General features: G+C 43.1%; 1 long non-coding RNA gene across 1 annotated transcript; it reads right to left on the bottom strand.

Annotated features, from left to right (window-relative positions):
* Positions 1–19,435: 19,435 nt before the first annotated feature.
* On the bottom strand, positions 19,436–19,980 carry LOC144988152 (uncharacterized). The gene is made up of 2 exons (XR_013651977.1): positions 19,708–19,980; positions 19,436–19,624 (listed from the first exon to the last, which is right to left on the bottom strand). It is a non-coding gene; the product is annotated as an uncharacterized LOC144988152 (long non-coding RNA).
* Positions 19,981–21,281: the final 1,301 nt, after the last annotated feature.

Below are 21,281 nucleotides of genomic sequence, written 5' to 3'. Positions count from 1 at the left end.
AACAGCTGGCTGGATAGTTAGCAGGAACAATGATTGAAGGAGTTTGATCGTTTTTCTGGACGTACATCAAGTGCTCCATGCCCAAAAAAAAACTTAAAAACTTGCGTAATGTCGAGAAAATGCATGAATTTTCAACGTGGAAGCCCGAAACATGCATTTACATTACCCTGTCATTGGGACTGCATGCTTGAGAGCGCGTTTCCAAGCTTAATGTATCAGTAGCTTTAGATCAAAAGATGATTGGTGTGGGAATTTAAATGTGTAACTGCTTCTTAAAAAAATGTGATGTCTCCTGTTAAACAAAATAACCAGGGGGATTTTTTTCCCTCTGAGACGTGAAGCGTTGGTTCTGGAATGTTCCATGTCCTGGCTGGAGGGACCTCTAACCATTTATAATGGATTCTATTGGAAGCATTGTTACTTCATGGTAAAAATTGTATTGCATAGGAATTAAAGTCTTCAAATAAATTTACTGATTATCACTGAAATCGAAAAGCAGGATTACAGATAACTTGGAGCTTGCCGAACGCTGCGGCTGCTCCATCATTAATGCAGTACGATCACTCCTCGTGTTCACAACTGGATCACTCGGGTGAGCCAAACCCTCCCATGAGACCAGTCTTTTTTTTCAGTGCTAACATGTGAAATATTGCTTTCCTGGGTGTTCACTCAGGCGAGCAAAAATCATTGCCTTTCTGTGGGTAACGCTGACAGATGGCCGTCTCCACCATGAGCAAAACAAAGGCTTGGATGGGAGAATGAACAACCAGGTCAGCCCATGTTTTATCCCCCTTCTCTCTGTAAAACGGCCTCCAAGGTTAACCCCCTGCTGTTTTTATTTAAGAGAAGATATATAAAAGCAGCGGGTTAGCTGAAGCTATATTTTATCCTTTAGATTAGTTAAAAGTTCTTTTGATTTATGGATGAAAAGAAAAAAAAATCTTTTTAAACTTTTCTACCTTGGTTTTGATTTGAAATCCACTTGAATACCTGGCAGGATATGACATATTTTGTCAGCTTCCTCAGAAATTAACCACTTCAAACTGAAATGGCAATTTGCATGTGTCCGCCTGTGCAGAATAATCAAATCATGCAGTGTTAGGCCGTGCATCAAGCACTGCAGACGGTAGTTTTATTCAGTCTGAAGTAATTGAGCCCCTCTGCCATCTTTTCAGAACAGTGCCTGACATAACCACTGGTTGTCAAGAGTCTGAGAAGTATCAGATGAATCGTTTTAATGTTAATTATACAGCAGCAGAGATACATTAGAGAATCCTTTCATGATGGGCACTGGAGGAAACTAAAGACCATTAAGAGCAGTCCCTTGGGCTATTTTTAAAAATCAGGACACGCAAATGTTAAAGTTAGACCACGGTCAAACTAAAGTTTCTTTTTTTCCGCTTAAGTGTGCTACAGTCGGTGTTAAGCTTCATAATGCAAAGTAATCAATGTCAAATTACATACAAAATATTCATTTTAATGGAACATAAAGCTTTTTGAAGGTCAAGTACTGATGAAAAGACTGTTGGTTAAATTTCCCTCATTTCCTACAGTGCAGGAATGTAATCTTGGTAGCAACGACTCTGTTATTGTTTTTCATGGATATGATTTACTTTTAATTTCCAGTATATATGTTATTGATTTGCTTCTGGACCTGCTGTGATCTCGTCTACATAATTGCTGATGATCTCATTCTCTGACACTGCCACACACTCCACTGTTACCGTGAAATAGAAGATTGATTTGGAGAATAACACTAAAAAAAAATCTGGGGCTATTTGCAGGAACAGCCCTGAACATTTTTTTTGTCCTGATCTTGGTATTAGTGACATATTGTAGGAAGCAAAAGCAATTCCAAAAACACATTCAGTTCAAATCTTTTGTTATCCAAGTGATTTTCAAAAACATCTAGGGTGGTTGTTGTATATAATCTGCGTTGAATCATAGGAAACTGCAACAAAGTCGGGAAAAACACCAATAAAGCAACAACATTCTAAAGGCCTGTTCACACCGGGACAAATTTCGCCCGCGGTTTTCGCCGACGTTTAACGCCTCCCGACTAAAGAAAGGGCACCAATGTGAGTGTGCACACCGACACGAAAAAACGCCACGCGTAAAAGCGTCACTTTTTAAAAAACGCCTCGGGGTTCGTTTTTTTTTTTTTTGACGCGTCGCGTCGAAATCTACCAATGAGAATGGCGCTTTTGCACACGTGTCTGGAGCTTCTGAAGTTACAGTAAAACACAACTTGGGGGCGCTCAAACACAAAACTGCCTTGCTGAGCACACATACCAGCGAAGAAGATAGACGCCGAGTTGCTTCTACACAGCCGTGAAGAAATAATGACGGACATTCTAAAATATCCCCGAACCAATATTCATGTTATCTTTGTATGATTCTGACAAGCGCGTAAATACTTGCTCTCTTCTTCTGAGGGAAAAGCGAGTTTAAGAAGAGTAAAGTTGCGCAGCGCCACCTTGTGTACATGAGTATTTCTGTTTTACATTAAGCGCCATCTAATGTCAGGGAATGAAATTGCATGTTCGCTCGGCTCATCGTCAGCGAAAATCGCCTGGGTGTGAACACAAAAAACGCTGGCGAATATTCGTCCCGGTGTGTACGGGCCTTAATGATAAAGTATCAAATGTGTATTTGTAGTGGTGTACTGATTCATAATTCTGTTTATAATTTGTGGTTGCCAGTACGATTCATAGTTGATATTGGTTTATTTTGAACGTTCTGATTCGCTGACCTAAAATCGATCCAGAACATTTTTAGCCAAAAATTTAACCAGTGTGACTCAGAGAGAAATACCTGACTAATGTAATGTGCAGGCGAATATTCCTTATATATCTTGCAAGATAATCAAGAGCATGTTTGTGTATAAACCTATTGTGCCTCAATCCAAATGGTATTTTCAAATATTGGTTATTGATTTATGTCATTTTGAAATGATTTTGTAACTGTATAGGTCAGGGGTCGGCAACCTTTTTTACTCAAATAGCCATTTGGTACCGCCCCTAATAAAAAAGAAAGCACCCGGAGCCACAACCGGTTTGACATCATTATATATATATTAGGCATGTATATATTATTCAAAGGTGCTCATTACGTCGATCTTCAAGGACATGAGTGTAGATCGCGGGCCAGAAAAGATTAAAATAAAAAAAAAGTACTTCTTTAAAATCCCCCAGCCAATCAAAATCCTCACTGAGAAGTACGGGACTTGATTGACATGTAGATTGGCCAATCGGACATCGTCTGAAGCATACGGCGCTGCAAATGCACATTATGTTCTTTAAAGGATGATACTGCGGCCGCGTGTGGGAGGAGCTACTGGTTCTCATCTGATTGCTGCATGGAGCGATGTGTTTATCAATGCATGGTAGACACTGACAATGTGGAGAGATTAGGTTTATTATTTTGAAGAGTTCTACTTGGTAATCATGTTTCCATGTTTGAGTTCATAAAATCATCCCAGGGAAAGTCTCTGCTTCAACTCCCGCAGGGAAAGCTGCATCTCAATCTGACGCCCGTGTTTGCATCTCTCTGACAGAGTTTGAAGCCAAAGCCCCTCCTCCGCCTCTCCACCCGCTTTTCCTCTCTACCTGTTCACCTGTTCTCATCCTCTGCAGCTGGAGTTGGTTTCCCCGTGCTCCTCAGTGTGTCCTACACAGGGAGCGCAAAATACGATAGTCGGGGCGCTCCAGCGCAGCACATGGATGAAAGGGCAGGACACAGGTTATAGCGGGGATAGAGCGGGTTAAGAAAATGAATGGAAGAAGGCGGCCCGCTGAAGAAATATTCAATATTGTACACATTTTATTATTAGTCTGAACTATCTTTTATTTAGAAAAATCTTTTATTTTATCATTCCAGTACAAAAAAAAACATCAACAAAAGCTGTGTTGGGCGGTTTTTGGCTGGGTCTGGCGGTTTTCAGATGACTTTTCGGCTGGAAACCTGTGACTCTATCTGGCAACGCTAGCGCGAACTCTCAGTCTGTCATCAGTCTCTGCCCCGCGGTACGTCAAGTTCCCGGCAGAAGATCGGAGTGTTTATTGAAGCCGCCCCGCGTGTCTCCTCCTGCTATCAGCCCTGCAGGTCTCGCCCGATAAATACGAGCTCATTACGAAGCTGTTTTTAATGTGGCTCGCGCATCGTGCGGAGCCAGCAGCGCCTTTGAAATGCCATGAAAAATGAACAAACTAAAATAAAATTTAATTATTATAAAATACTCATTATTTTCCAAAGTCACAGGGAGCCACAATAGATGGATGAAAGAGCCACATGTGGCTCCGGAGCCATGGGTTGCCGACCCCTGGTATAGGTCAATTCAATTCCATTAAAAACTTGCCTCAGACAGATTGATCTGGTTGGATTGTGTGAATAGAGATCCATTTATCAATTAGTTGTTACACCCCTAATTATTAGATTTTATTAGAGCTGTAGATTTTGACATTAATGCAAAATAACAACATTTCATCTTTTAAAAGATGCTTTTTTAACTAAAGTAAGGAGAGGAATGGAGGCACAAATTTTAATTTGATCAATTTTAGGGTTAAATGGAGTTATGCGGTTACACCAAACAGATCCTTTTGTTTTTGTAATTGTTGTTCCTTTTAATGTTGCTTCCCTTTAAACTAATGTTTATGTACATCTTTTTTATCAAGCACTTGTGTCCGACAGCATGTTGAGGAAAAGTGCTAAATAAATAAAGTGATTGATTGACTGATCCTTCTCCTCCATGTTGGTTTTGCACTTCAACCGCTGATCGCATCATCAACACGTCATGGGCCAAAGCTAAGTTTCTGATTGGTTGGGTTAGGGTTATCACACGGTGTTGTCTACCCCAGTGGGTAGACTGTTGCACCCATTGCTCAAAATGCACCACAGGACCTCTGATCTCATACATTGACTTAAGATTGAAACTGAATGTCCCTGCCACGCAAATCTCCTTTGTTGTGACCATAGCTTTAGGATTTCTTTAAACCAAAAGAGACATTTTATTTTTAAATTTCATGTGGACCACATACATCTTTGACCATTTTTTACCCACAAGTAGCCTGTATCCATCCATAAGGGTAGTTGTGACTCAAGGCCCGTACACACCGGAACGAATTTCGTGCGCGATATTCGCCGACGTTTAACGCCTCGTGACTAAACAAAGGGCACCAATGTGAGTGTGCACACCAACGCGAAAAACGCCACGCATAAAAGCGTCATTTTTTTAAAAACGCCTCGGGTTTGTTTTTTTTGGTTTGACGCGCCGCATCAAAAACTATACGACCAATGAGAATGGCGCTTTTGCACACGTGTCTGGAGCTTCTGCAGTTACAGTAAAACACAACTTGGGGGCCCTCAAACACAAAACTGCCTTTCTGAGCATACATACCAGCAAAGAAGATAGACGCCAAGTAGCATCTACACTGCCGCGAAGAAATAATGACGGACATTCTAAAATATCCCCGAAAACGCTCATGATTCATTTTCAGCTCTTGTACCAGTCGATAAAACTCCCCATGTTTTCTCTTCTCGTAACTATGGGATGTAACCAAAATCGGCGTCTTTTCCGGCGTTTCTTTCATTATTCAACAGAACAATGATTTCTTCATCGCTGGAACTGTAGCTGGAGCTACTGGTGCTGGAAATATTCATGTTTTCTTTGTATGATTCTGACAATCCCGTTAATACTTGCTCTCTTCTTCTGAGTGAAAAGTTAGTTTAAGAAGCGTAAAGTTGCGCAGCGCCACCTTGTGTACAGGAGTATTTCTGTTTTACATTAAGCGCCATCTAATGTCAGGGAATGAAATTGCATGTTCGCTCGGCTCATCGTCAGCGAAAATCGCCTGGGTTTGAACACAAAAAACGTCTTGAAATTAAAAAAACGTGTTGGCGAATAATGTGCGCCGATTTTCGTCCCGGTGTGTACGGCCCTTAAGACTTTGGCTCTCTAATGACACTGCTCACTACGCAGCTTCTTCTTGTGACAGTGAAGACTTGACTGGGATTAAAGGCAAAGCTGTTAAAGCCATAGTGACAAGGCCCAAAAAACCACAGTCATAAAGAATTTTTCTCGAAATCTGTGATTCCTCTCCAAATGCTTTGTCCCTCTATTTACTTCAGGGGACAAAATGTTGTGTTTAATGACAATAAATCTCTTGCTCTGACACATATGCACAATTTTCAATAATTGACAGGAACATTACAAAATTTTAGATCTGAGAGTTACATAATATGATTGATGAAGTTTCCTTTGTTTCCTCCATGCTGATTATTAAATTTCTACTGTCTTTATTGATGGTGCAGAGGCTGCAGAGAATAATGAAGAATATTGCCTCAGGAACTGGAGATGTCTAATAGGTGCAAGGAACAGTTTGACACTTTGAAATGCTAAACGGGACGGCCAGGAAACGCCTGGTGCATGTAATTAAAGGTCCCAATGAATTCCAATAATCAAATCGGCCATCTTCTGAGAAAACTATTACAGGAGGATTATTAGTGTTGCAGGTTCCACTAATCACTCGCTGACAGACAGGCGCTCTGGCAGCCTGTCGACCATCACACACACACACAAACATGTGATGGCATGAACAGTGTTAGGCCAAACTCATGTGTAATCACAGTCATGCACAGCACAAACAGGCAAGCATGTGGACAGACTCAAACACACAAGAGCAGAGGCATTCAGTCAGACCTATTGATGTCAACCTTTTGCTCTCGGTTATCATCTGCAAACAGACAGGCTTCATATTGAATCAGAGCGAGCGGCTAAAATAAAACTGGAAAGCTTTCACTTTCAATCTCATCCAGACTCCAACTTTCATGTTTGAGCAGAGAGACTCGGGAGACGGAGAGTCCAGAAAAGCTGGAGCTCGCAGGAGGGACTGCGGCGCCCGTTTCAGCCGCCATTCGGATTAAATTTACGAACGCGCGTTTGTAATGAGGAAAGTGATGGAAAAGCTGATAGCGCGAGCTCACTGATGCTCGGGTGAAGTATTTATCACGCCATATTTTCAAAAACAATATATCAGGTCTGAGCGTCTGCAGCACCCCGCCAAAATGAATCAGGGACATTAAAAAACACAGCCAAACGTTTCATGCTTTGATGCAAGCCAATGTGTTTATTGATTAATAAATGGTCAAAGGATTTCATTTCCCAGATATATTGACCCCGGTCTGCTTGCTGCTGCTCTTTGGTGTCTACCCCCCCCACCCCCTCCCCAGGACAAATGTGTTTCAGCTGAGCTGATTCAATCCCTTCTCCGTTGTTTTTATGTACTTGTGTTTAGCGCTCCCCGGGCTCCACTGACTACCTGTCTGTTTACAAACCCATAAACATAAATCAGACTTGTTAGAGACTTGCCCATAATTTCCCAACGAGAGAAAAAAAGTCGCTCCGACCGATGAATCAAACCTCATCCAGACTTGTTTAACGGGCGCTCCGGCCCTGCCAGTGATCAGCACGTTATTGCTATCGTTAAAGACCTGATGGAAATCTGTGCTGGAGGAGCCACAGCAGCAAGCTATTCTTTTATGTCCTTACAGTAGATAAAAGTTATTAGATGAGATCAGAGCCCGACCGTTTTACCAGCAATATGTACAGAATATTGACATTTTATAGGGTCTGGCTGCTGAAGGAGTGTGATTTATATCTCACCCAGCAAAGCAGTGCTGCCTTTTAGGTTTGCTGCGCTTTTAAAGGCACTTTCACTGCTTGATTCTGAAGGTCTGTGGATTGGGCAGAGAAAAAAAAAGCACAAAGCTTTGTAGTCCTGTAAGTTTTCTAAGGCTGTGTCCAAATTCCTTCACTACTCAGTACATACTGTAGGTCATTATATAATGTGTTTACCATTTTGTAGTGCTGTCCCAATCCACATTTCGGACCAAACAGACTAATGTGAAAGCACCCTATAAATGACAAGAACTGTTGTTTTGTCACAATGCAGAACGCCTTTGTACAGAACAGTCCTGTTATTACCTCCCTTTTTTTTCATGCCAACCAACCAGAAAAGTCAGCTGCTATTAAATGCAACTTAGTGTTGTTACTTTGAGGTTTGATCAGAAGCTAGTTTAGGTCTCTTTCAGGCCTCAAGTTACTCCTGTACAGCAGGAACATTCCCTTGAATCCAGCCTTAGCTCTTATTTACAAGTTACATGTTTGTCTAATGCAAAATCAATAGACCAGCACAAGAGAGAAGTAACAATCCATCTACCAGCGCTTTAGTGAGCCACAAAGGAAAAAGGATGGCCGTGGTGTCTGCACACTGCTGGGTGGGTTTTAGGCTGCAGGGCTGTTGGGCGGCTATAGTATAGAGGCCGAGGAGGTCAACCTTTGATTGGAGGATCACAGGTTTGGTTCCTGCCTCGCCCGTTTATGTGTCCAAAATGTCCTTGTGCGAGACACCTAACCCCGTCAACCCTGGTTATAGGTTGGCACCAGTGTCAGGCAGCAGAGCTGTAACTCTAACGTGCATTGAGCCTTAAAGTGAGGATGAAAAGCATATAAGTATACATCGTTAACGATTTTCCACAGATGTTACAGGTGGGATCCTTGTGAGTGGGAATAAGTGAGTGGGAGAGGGAATAAATAAAATATTAAAACCATTTATGTTTTACATTTTTCTCCTCTGTTTGGTGACCTGTCAGGTCTTTCAACACCTTGTTTGTCTGTCCTACCTGTGGGGCACATCAAGAAACAATCAATGGGTGAGATAGTGACATTTCAGGTTTTTTTGCGTGTGTGTGTAAAACAAACCGTGTCAGGCCGACCAGCTTCTTTCTCTTGCCAGTTTTGTAAAAGTGAGTGGGTTTTAGTGTCTTGCCCAAGGACACTATGACACATGGGAGGGCAGATTGGGAATTAAACCTGCCAGTCTCACACCCGATGGCAAAATGTCATATCGACAGATCTAAAACAACAGAGTTGCTGTAGAGGAAGCAGAACTTCTGGCTTAAGACCAACAGAATTGGGAAAAGCTGGTCAGCTCTTTGCATGGGGACAGGACCTCGTTCCTCTGCAAGAGACCATGATGATGAGGAAACACAACCATTTATGCTTTGTTTTAACTCGTAAAAAGTTATCATAGCCGAAACTAATGGACAGTTTAACTGACAGTTTTAATCTTCCAGCTTTTTGATCACTTTTCTCTTACTACGGTATATCATCTTCCAGTTCCAGTTGTTTTATGCTAAATCAATGTCATAATCCTTCATGATGATAAATTGTTGTTTTTCTTAGATCTGCAAAATCATTTCAGTAAATTCATTTTTTGGCTTCCAATATCTAAGGCTAAACTACTTTATTCAAAAAACTGTTCAAAAATATTTTCTGTATTCTTTAAGTTTCAATACAAGTCTTTTTCTTTTTCTTTGTACAGCTGAAAATGCTTTAAACTATGTGCACACCTATCTTCTTTTTTCGATAGAAATTAACATAAAGGTTTTAATCATACCCAAACCTCCCATGACTTGTAGGATTATTTCCTCCAGTCCTGCAGAGACAGCCTCCACCTTATTTCCTGGTTGCTTGCACTTTGAACAGATCAGCACTTACAAAGTCTGCCTCACCGGCTCTGCTCGGAGTTGTGTATCATTCAGTCCCAAAATTCACTTTTCCTCGCCAGTAAGCACTATCTGCCTCACACTGCTGTGAACTCCGACAAAGACCTCGCCATCTGTCAGTGTCGCTCTCTGCAAAGTGGCTGTGGTTAATTGAAAAACAATAGCAGGGACAAGTGGGAGGTTCAAAGCAATATTCACGGTGGCCTTGCGGGGTCAGCTCCTCATTTCCTCACCGTTGAAATGGCTCCTCTTGACATTAGCAGCAATAATGTCAGAGCATATTGGCTTAAAGTCGTCCTCCGTGTCGGGCAGTAGGTGTTATCGGGCGGACAGATTCAGAAGAATCTATTTGTCTCTGTCCATGTCAGTGGAATACACCACTAATCAACGCTGAAGGGGATTACAGGTTAAGCCCACAGGACAGGAAGTTTCCACCGCAACAAACCTCAGCGTGAAGGGAAAAAAAAACGCCACCGAGGGCAGCGGACACCGTGGCACAGCTCCAAAAGTAAAAGATGCATTAGAGATAGCCACCCATGCTGCGAGCTCCCAGCATGACATGATACCTTTTCACTCCAGCAGTGTATTATTTTTAATCCCAAATCAGTTTCAAGCACCGTGTTTTCCAAAATGTCCCACTTCTTTAATGAATTCCATGTACCTGAGATGGATTTTCCTCTTCGGTGCAGCCTCAGCAGATCGAATCATCCTGCACTCTTACTTTCAAGGTTGACCAAGCAGCATCAAGCTCCCAGTAACCAGGTGAAGCCACGCCATAAGCCCTCGTTTGCTGCCACCAAGTTCATTTTGCTGCCACTGAATTGTAAGCAGATTCATCAGGGAAATTAACTCAATTTTCAGCTGTTCTCCGGTTAGCATTGATCAAGTGCAACAGCTTTAATTTCACAAGGTTTTGCTAAACAGTATCAGTTTAAAATAGATGAGTATAGAGTTCCGTCATGTAGCGGGGGAGTTATGTTCTGAAAAACAACTGCAACGTCAGGTGAATTCCGCTAAGCAGTAGCATAGATTCAAGGTTGTAAAACCCCTCACTGCACACTTTATACAGTTTCCTCAGACACACACCTTTTTCTCATAAATACACTCTCCAAGTTTAAACCTTTATAGAAAAATGCGTCCAGTGTTATAGAAAGAAAACAAAGCTCTGATCGGCATTGAATATTTATGTAAATATGTACATAAATAGCATGCAAAATTGCTCTGAAATACAATCAGGGAAACATCTGTCATGTGAAAGAAGAACCACAAAATAGCCAGGGACCAGTGTATTTGAAATGTGGGAAACTAGAAGTTGGGGTACAAAGTAAAAAAAAAAAAAACAAATGCATAGACTGCTTGGTGAGCCCGTAAAGCAAAAATATTCATGGACACTTTTTCTACAGGCATGCTGTGGGCGACAGGTCGGGAACACTCATGGCGGATTTCCACTGTCTATGGGTGCATCTACATTGCCTTAAAGCAAAAAATAAATAAATAGACGTTCATAATTCAATCAGAAATAGAAATCCATGGCCTACGTCATGTCTGCCTCTCACATCTGTCTCGCCGTAATGCAAGCTTTACGCAGCAGTTCTATTTCCATTCCGTTGATGCGTCAGTGTCATAGCAGGAAGACAGAGAAACGCGAAAAAGGCCCCAGTTTCAAAATCAAAAAATCTGTTGTACTTTCAACATCTGTTGTATCTTACAAAAGGTTATTAATAGTATATTTGACACATGACAACACTGCAGGTAACACTGGCTTCCACTGATGCCATAGATGACGAAAGTTCAATTTTGGAAGTACAAAAGTACAAAAACAACATAGTTTATGACACAAAACATGCATTTCACAAGGAATCCGTGAGATAAGGAAGGAGAGGGCATAGGGATATTTGCCACCCTGTCCGTCCAAACGGTTTCTTTATAAGCACATCAAAGAATCCAGTGATCCTATATTTGGAAAAATCTGGTGTTCTTAATCCAATAACTGCAATTATCTGATAATAAGATTTCAAAGAGGATGTTTCCTTGCATGTGTTTTCATCACACAGTAGTGGTATGTCAGCAACCACTGTTTTCTCCTGATGGTGGACAAACGGTGGATGGAAGCATTGTGCATTTGTCTTCATGCATGCATGTTCCCCATTTTTGGAAAAGGATGTCACAGTCAGATTACAAACATCTGATTAGTTTCAGATATTAAATTTAACGAGGATGTCAACAGGCTTAGTGTTTAGAAAGGCATTGCATCCCAAAACCTTAAGCAAAACCAACACAGACAAGTTCATTGGCCTCCTCATGGTCCCTCTTTTGGGCTAGGCGATGAAGCATCTTTAAAGCCGACTGTTGTTTTCAGTTTTAGTCGTTTAATAAGCGTCCTGCAACATTTTTCACATTTTTCAAAGGAGATCGCACTTCTTGAGGACACGCTGGTGCTTCCATGTGTGCAGCATGTGTTCCATATGTTCTCGAAATCTGTTGTGGAGGGGTTTAGTGCTGATTTCTTTGGAAGTTTGAGCAGAATCTGCCAACAATAACCCAATATAATGTTTGTATTTACCCTAAAGTTACATGCACACTCCCCTCGGACACACATGCTCAAGCAACCACTTCCAATGAGAATTCTATGTAAACATGCATTTATGGCTTCTGCGTTCAAAAATCTTGCGTTCATGCGTTGGTATGCAAGATTTCAGTCAGTTTTTGAGCTCTATATACAAAACGTGGGGCCCTTGAACAGGTGTTGAAAGTGAAACCAGTTGAATTTGAACCAATCAGGCACTTGGATTTTGTGGTGAAGTATGGATGGTGTCCTTTTAGAATCTGCCAACAGTTTGAAAAAGTATCATGGCATGGTTTTTACCCAGTTGAAAATATGACACAAAGTGCTTTTATATATCGGAACAGAGCTGTGAAAGAAAAAGCATGGAGCAAGATTCCCCAGATTTGCATCGCTTTGCCTTTTCACACCATATCCAATAGTAATATTCCAGTGTGAGCACCGTATGGTAAACGTGCATTCAAGAACTCAGTGTGTAAATAGCATAATGGTATCTGTTGTTGGCAAAGGATGTTGCAAACCAAAGTGGTGCAGAAATATAGACTCTGTGCTTCAACAACTATAAATTACTATTTCTCTGTTGGGCATGAAATCTGCACCGTAGCTTTAACCCTTGTGCTATCCAAGGCACATTAAATTGTGAGTGGGGTCTTCTATACCCCACTAGACAGTGCGCTGAACCTTTTTTTCTCAATGATTCTTGATCTTCACTGGTGTCCATGGATCACATGAAATCTTTCCACCTTTATCCACCTTTATCATGGTACGGATAGCACGTCGATGTAAGAATGGGGTCATCTGGACCTCAAAAGATGGCACAAGGGTTAAAATGTATCCCTTAAAACATTGTTTTTCTCTTTTTAATTGTATGTATCTCTCAGGTTTTGTTTGTCCCAACACATTTCTAAATGTATCCTGATTAAAAAAAAGATAGATGGTCCATTTTTAAAGAGTTTAGTCTCAGAAAAGAACATACCAATGTTAAAAGGAGTAAGATCATTTCTGATGTTCTCCACATCAATTCTACATACCTTACAACAAAGCAGAAAATCAAAAGAACTCAAAAACAGTGCTAAACCGGCTTATCTCACTTTTTTGCTCCTCTCGTCGCTTTATTTCCTCTTCCATCTTTTTTCCCCATCTCCAAATCCTCTAATGCATATATTTTTTTTATTTTCTTCTCAAAGCTTTTTCCGACTGCTGAACCTCTGCGTCTGCAGCCACGAATAACCCCTTTTCTTCTCTCCAGGCTGCAGATGTTTGCAATGATTCCTCCGCCTGCCTGCGCTGATAAGGTGTGGGAGCCTATCTGATGTTGCTTGCTGAGAAAGCGCGATTAGATCTAAGCCATAAAGTCGCTTTAGTCTTTTCTAAAATAGCCACAAGGCAAAAAGTTCTGTCGCTGGAAAAACATAATCTGCAGGACAAAACGTTCAAACAATCTTTTGCCCATGTTTGAGCTTCTAATGATCGCTAAAAGATTGCAATATCTTGGTTTTATCTTTGAGGTGATCAGAACAAATTGTTTACATGAGAAAATAACCAAAAACTTATGTTGTGCTGTTGGGTATATACATGTTTCTTCAAAAACATGTTTCAATTTATAGAGACAGCGATTAGCATGTCTTGTTAACTTACTCTGCCCCTGTAGATTCAAAGGTGCATGAGCCAATCACGAAAGCTAATTTCAATGACATGGGAGTGACGCCAACCGGCCACTACTATCGTTTTCATTTAAAATATGACGTGAAGGTTTTGAAAAAGGTTATTAGCTCTGAAATCTCTGGTTTAAAACAAACATAGCAATACTTGTGATTGTTATAAACATTTTGGGGAGCAAGGCCTGTAAGGCATCGTTGTTTGTTGTAGTGGATAGAAACTGGTTTGTGGCACTAATAAAACCTTGAAACATTGTAAATATCTTTTTTCCCCGGATACATTTTATATATAAAGAAACTGTTTGTTTCTAATTTTTATGATATTTTAAGGGAAAGAAATGACTAAATTTACTACATGGAATTGTGTTTTGTTTTTTGTTTTTACATTTTCTGATTTATTGAGAAAATATTTTCAATGTAATGCAAACTTATCTTTATAATTAAGACAATTCTGTTGGTTATAAAGCATTCCCACAAAAAAAGGAGGAAAAAAACCTTCAAGGTCAATTTTTACAGTCGGGAAAGTAGTTAAAAACCCTCAAAAAGACCCAGGACTACTAAGGGTTAATGCCATTCGTCAGGGTCTGTTGTGATGTCTGTTATACAACAAAACCCAATAGAAAGCAAAAAAAAAAAACAAGAAAAAAGACACTATTGGCTAAAAGTTCAATTTAATTCCAACTGTGTAAGAACGACCACAATGCATTGAAGGAATCTGTCTGCAGTCTGACTGAGTTTTGCAGGAGCTTTATAAGACAGACAGAGGGGGTGGCTGCCAGTACGCGCCTACGGCCCCTCTGACCATTACCTTTTTTAATAAATGGGATTTCTTGTCATAATTCTCAGGCAGGACAGACCCAGACGCTGAAACCCAGAATGATAACACAGATCAGTGGCTTGGTAAGTAGATTTTAATCTCACTGGAGATAACTAGATTATTTTGACAGGATGGCAATCCAGACTGGAAGGAGGCTCGTGACGTGGCTGGAGGTAATATTGCGGCTGATAATTCCTGACATCCTCAGAGGCAGCAGGTGAGAAACAGGTGACTTCCACACAGGTGACCTTCGTGTTGATGAATCCTGTGACAAGGAGATATAACGTTAGTTCGAGGCAAGGCAAGGAAAAAGCAAGGCATGGGCAGAACTAGACCAGGCATAGTCACCATAAGGGGTAACGAACTGGCGTTGAATGATTGAGCTGGATCTCCTTAAGAGCAGGCTGGTTGATGAGGGTGAAGTGGCCACAGCTGGTGGAGTCAGGAGCAGAGCAGAGGGGGGCGGGGCTGACAGAGGCACCGTGACAGTACCCCCCCCCCCTAACGACCGCCCCTTGGCGGTCCAGGCCGACGATCCGGGTGAGCACGGTAAAAGTCGGAAATGAGGGTGCGGTCCAAGATGAGAGAACGGGAGATCCAGGATCGTTCCTCAGGGCCATAACCTTCCCAGTCTACCAAGAACTGATGACCACGACCCCGGCGCCGGACATCCAGAATGCGGCTAACAGTGTACGCCGGAGCGTTATCGATGAGCCGGGCGGGTGGAGGGGAAGTGGAAGGCGGGCACAAACTACTGTCCACAACAGGCTTAATTTGGGAGACATGAAAGGATGGGTGTACTTTGAGGGCAGCCGGTAATCGAAGACGGACACAGGTGGGGTTGATCACCTTGTCAATGGTGTACGGCCCGATGAAGCGGGGAGCCAGTTTGCGGGACGTGGCCTGGAGGGGAATGTTCTTGGATGATAGCCAAACCCTCTGACCTGGTTGGTATGTGGGACTCACCACCCTGCGGCGATTGGCAGCGCGGCAGTTGCTCTCTTTGGTGCAGAGGAGAGCAGCTTGAGTTTGACGCCATATGCGCTGACAGCGCTGAAGATGGTCCTGGACGGAGGGCACTGCCAGATCTAGTTCGTGGGAAGGAAACAGGGGTGGTGAGTACCCGAGGGAGGCTTCAAAGGGTGACACACCTGTGGCCGATGAGGGATGCGAATTGTGCGCATACTCAATACACAACAGGTATTTGGACCAGTCCATGGTGTTCTGGGAGGCGAGACAACGGAGGGAAGCTTCCAGCTCCTGATTGGCCCTCTCCGCCTGCCCATTGGATTGGGGGTGGTAACCTGATGTGAGGCTGACAGTGGCCCCTAGGGCTGAACAGAAGGCTTTCCAGACCTGAGATATAAATTGTGGTCCGCGGTCTGACACAATGTCAGCTGGTATGCCATGATGTCTGAAGACGTGATTAACCAGTAAGTCAGCAGTCTCTGTGGCAGTAGGTAGTTGAGGGAGAGGGATGAAATGAACAAATTTTGAGAACCGGTCAATAACAGTGAATATGACGGAGTTACCATGAGATATGGGAAGACCGGTGACAAAATCTACGGCAATGTGGGACCAAGGCCTGGTTGGCGTGGACAGAGGTTGGAGAAGGCCTGAGGGAGGTGAGTTAGAAGACTTGGATCATGCGCAGGTGGAGCAGGCGGCTACGTACTCTCTAACGTCCTTATTCATAGATGGCCAAAAAAAACGTCTGCGTAAGAGATGGAGTGTTCGGGAGACTCCGCCGTGACAGGCGATTCGGGACGAGTGGGCCCAGGTGATGACGTCTGACCTTAGAGATGGGGGAACATAGAGAGTGCCGTTAGGAGGAGTAGGATGGTTAGGCTCCTCACCTTGTGCTCGCATGACTTTGGATTCAATGTCCCACGTGAGATTGCCGATTATGCAGGTTTCAGGAAGGATGTTGGCGGTGGTGTCAGGATTCTCTGAAGTGCAGTATTTACGAGAGAGCGCGTCCGGCTTGGTGTTACGGCTGCCAGGTCTGTAAGTGATAGAGAATCTGAACCGGTCAAAAAACAGACACCAACGGGCTTGGCGTGAATTGAGTCTTTTGGCTGAGCGAAGGTATGCAAGATTTTTATGGTCTGTCCAAACTATGAATGGTTGTGCCGCTCCCTCCAGCCAATGACGCCACTCTTCTAGAGCCAGTTTTATGGCGAGGAGTTCCCGGTTTCCCACATCATAATTGCGTTCAGCTGGCGACAGTTTTCTTGAGAAAAAGGCGCATGGCTTGAGTTTACCAGAAGATTCCTCGCGCTGAGAGAGGACTGCCCCTACGCCGGAGTCAGAGGCGTCGACCTCGACGACAAATTGCCTAGAGATGTCGGGTTGGATGAGGATGGGAGCAGAGACGAACAGTCTTTTCAGGGTGTCGAAAGCAGTCTGAGCTGAGGGGTTCCACTGGAAGGTCTTGGAGGTGGAAGTGAGTTGAGTGAGGGGAGAAGCAATAGAACTGTAATTCCTAATAAAGCGGCGGTAGAAGTTGGCAAAACCAAGGAACTGTTGTAATTTTTTCCGAGAGGTGGGAGGCTGCCATTGGGAAACTGCTTCGATCTTGGCGGGATCGGGGCGTATGCTGCCAGCTTCGAAGATATAGCCGAGGAAAGGAATGCTAGAAGTGTGAAACTGGCATTTCTCTGCTTTTACAAACAGCTGGTTTTCCGATAGTCTTTGGAGGACTAAGCGGACGTGATTTTGATGTAGAGCGGGATCTTTAGAATAGATCAGGATGTCGTCAAGGTACACGAAGACAAAACGATTGATGAAGTCTCTAAGGACGTCGTTTACGAGACGTTGGAAAATCGCAGGGGCGTTGGTTAGGCCAAAGGGCATTACTAGATATTCATAATGGCCCACCGGGGTGTTAAATGCAGTTTTCCATTCATCACCTTCCTTCATACGCACCAGGTGATAGGCGTTACGAAGGTCGAGTTTAGAAAAAATGCGAGCCTCCTGAATGGAGTCAAAAACTGAGCTGATGAGTGGTAGGGAGTATTTATCTTTAATAGTAATCTGGTTGAGTTCCCGGTAATCGATGCAGGGTCTGAGAGATTTGTCCTTTTTTTCCACAAAAAAAAACCCCGCACCGGCAGGAGACAAGGAGGAACGGATGTGTCCAAGAGAAAGGGCATCCTGAATGTACTGCTCCATGGCCGCTTTCTCAGGACCCGAAAGATTAAACAACCTCCCCTTGGTGAGCGGAGCACCGTCTAACAAATTGATAGCACAATCATAGGGCCTATGAGGTGGTAAGGAAGCGGCTTTGGATTTGCTGAATACGAGCTTTAAATCATGATAACATTCAGGTATGTTCGACAGATCGATGGTTTCGGATTTATAAACATTGGGAGTAGATACAGATGGCAAAGCGGACTGGAGACAGTTCCCCATACAAAAATCACTCCAACTAGTGATACTGTGGCGGCTCCAATCAAGTTGGGGGTTGTGGAGCTTAAGCCAGGTGAACCCAAGAACCACGGGAGTTTGGGGGGTCCGCGTAATAAAAAACTGAATTGTTTCACGGTGATTACCGGAAGTAACGAGCAGAATGGGTTTGGTGCGGTGAGTAATGAGTGAGAGGTGTTGACCTCCTAAGCCAGCGGCTTTGACAGGGGACGTGAGTCTCTCGGTGGGTAAAGACAAACTATTGACAATGCTATGATCAATTAGACTTTGCTCCGCGCCTGAATCGATCAGAGCCTGGAGATCAATAACTTTGGACAGATGACATAACTTGACAGGAACAAACAAGAAATCGTTAATCATGGTCGAAATTTCCCCCCCGCGGCCTGTCACCTAGTGGTGGGGCTCTGTAGTTTGAACGAAGAGAGCATTGGATTACCTGATGGCCTAATTCCCCGCAATAAAAACACGCACCTTCATTACGGCGTCTTAGACGCTCCTCCGCAGAGAGCTTAGAATGCCCGATTTGTATGGGTTCATCGGAGGTCCTGCGCGAGGGTTCAGGTCGGGTCTTACTGATCCGGTCATGGTTACGCTCACGTAGCCTGATGTCTGAGCGCAGGGCGGCCGCTACTAAATCCTCGAAGGAGTTAGCCTCCGGTTGAGTGCAGAGATGATCTTTGATGGATTCATTGAGTGTTTGGTAAAATACGCCACGGAGTGCCGGGTCGGACCACCCGGCTTGCACCGCCAGGATCCGAAAGTCTATGACATGTTCGCTGAGGGAGCGATTGCGTTGTCTGAGGGCGAGCAGTTTGCGAGTGGCTTCTTCTTGTTTCCTGGGTTGGTCAAATACTAGGCGGAATTCTTCAATGAAATGATCGAAGGACAGATGAGTGATGGGGTTAGAAGCCAGAAACGCCTGAGCCCATTGTAAGGCTTTACTCCGTAAAGAATTGATGATTAGGGTGATTTTATTATGCTCGGAGTGGTAGTACCTCGGGGCACGCTGAAATAGTAACTGGCATTGCAGAAGAAAACCCCCGCATGCTTCGACGTCACCGCGGAAAGGTTCGGGTTGGAGTCGGAAATCTTCGGGTGTCATGGCGGAAGTGGTGATGTTGCCGGAAGAAAGCTGCGAGGTTGTAAAAGTGGGGTTAGAATTTTGTTCAGTTACTTCCTGAAGGATTCGTGAAATACCGTTAATACGTGAATTTAGGTCCTCTTGAATACTTGACATGCGAGAAATGGCGTTGGAATGCAATTCCAGGAACGTCCTCTGCTGAGCGACTGTGTGGTGGAGGAATTCCGGGTCAGCTGGGTCTGGATTTTGGCCAGTTCGTTCTGTCATAATTCTCAGGCAGGACAGACCCAGACGCTGAAACCCAGAATGATAACACAGATCAGTGGCTTGGTAAATAGATTTTAATCTCACTGGAGATAACTAGATTATTTTGACAGGATGGCAATCCAGACTGGAAGGAGGCTCGTGACGTGGCTGGAGGTAATATTGCGGCTGATAATTCCTGACATCCTCAGAGGCAGCAGGTGAGAAACAGGTGACTTCCACACAGGTGACCTTCGTGTTGATGAATCCTGTGACAAGGAGATATAACGTTAGTTCGAGGCAAGGCAAGGAAAAAGCAAGGCATGGGCAGAACTAGACCAGGCATAGTCACCATAAGGGGTAACGAACTGGCGTTGAATGATTGAGCTGGATCTCCTTAAGAGCAGGCTGGTTGATGAGGGTGAAGTGGCCACAGCTGGTGGAGTCAGGAGCAGAGCAGAGGGGGGCGGGGCTGACAGAGGCACCGTGACATTTCTGAAATTACCCTGCGATAAACTGGGATCTGCCCAGGGGAAGCTTCACCTTTGCCCTTAGTGGGGTAGACCCCAGCTATGACCCCGATGACCGCTCACTTCAACATGGTTTAACTGTTGTAGTTTTGCTGATTATTTAAGTGCATTTTTATTTGATTTTTTTTTCCATTCTGAATGGCAGGAGACCATTGTCAATCAGTCCCCCCCCCCTGCTGTATCTCCTGTACAGAATAGGTTCAGTGGTCAACTGTACAAAAATCCTTGATCGCAATCAAATCTTTATTTTTATCTAAAATACTGGCTTTATTGAGGAAAATGGAGAAAATGTTCATAACTGTCTGAGAAAAGTGTGTAGTGATGGAATTTACAGATTTAAAACATCTATAATAATTGTAAAAAAAAAAAAACAACATGTCTAAAGATGTCTACTTTGTAGATTTTGAATATTGCAGGTTATTTTTAGGATGTAAGCCCCGTGATAAATGGGGGAATAATGGATGGATTGATTTCTAAAAGAAATTCACTTCTCTTTACAATTGCAGCTACTTTTGGATGAAAACATGTTATGTGCACCTAGATATTTGTTGTTACAGCTAACAGTAAAACTACTTTGTTAACATTTGGGCATTAAAGAAGTTGTGTCTTTCTTTATTCTTATTAAAGCAGAAATTTAGATTTAGAGGTCAACATTTTTTGCAGAGTTGAAAAGCTTTTGCCATGGCAGAAAATGCTTTTATTTTTATAATCCAGTGAATAGAAAAGTTTTGCCAACAATCATAAAAATGTGGGATTATCTAATTCTAGTGACATATCAAACAAAACCAAAAAACAGTGTTATTTCTGTTAATATAATTTGAAAGGGAAGCAAAATCACTGTTGCAGTTTTAGATGTGATGAGTTTTGAGGAAACAGTCCAAATTTTGTTTTTTTAAACGGTTAATAAATGGCTAAATCTAAACCCACAACCACCCCATGTTTGATGCATCCTGTGGCTCTTGATGGGGAGGGCAGCTTCCCGACAACCCTCCCAGTTCAAGGTTAATGCCTGTGTGCTCACCTCTGGATCCACACGGCTTTTATTGATGCATGCTCAGTCGCTGGACCCAGGGGATTAACACTACCTGAACAACGCCGGCGTTTACTTTCAGTAACCTCTTGCGTCACCCTCCCCTTCACTCCCACATGGATTACTGACACCCCGCTCGTGAGCATTGTTTGTTTGTTTTCAATCCAGAATACAGGTATTGAAGAAAATGGGGTTGGATTTCTGAAAGGATTTGCACAGAATCCCGGGAAACAATGGGGATGTTTGTTTCTGCTTCCAACCGTTTTGTCAGTAAAAATGAATCCTTTACCTTTCAGGTGAAATATGATTTAAAACAAACAAACAAATATAGAAACTCTAACCTGAACAGTGTCTGAATGTGAAGAG

Source organism: Oryzias latipes, chromosome 20, assembly GCF_053564925.1.
Source record: "Oryzias latipes strain Hd-rR chromosome 20, Olatipes_Hd-rR_3.1".
Taxonomy (NCBI): Eukaryota; Metazoa; Chordata; class Actinopteri; order Beloniformes; family Adrianichthyidae; genus Oryzias; species Oryzias latipes.
Note: the sequence above shows the minus strand (reverse complement) of the source record. Positions and strands in the feature narration are given on the sequence as shown.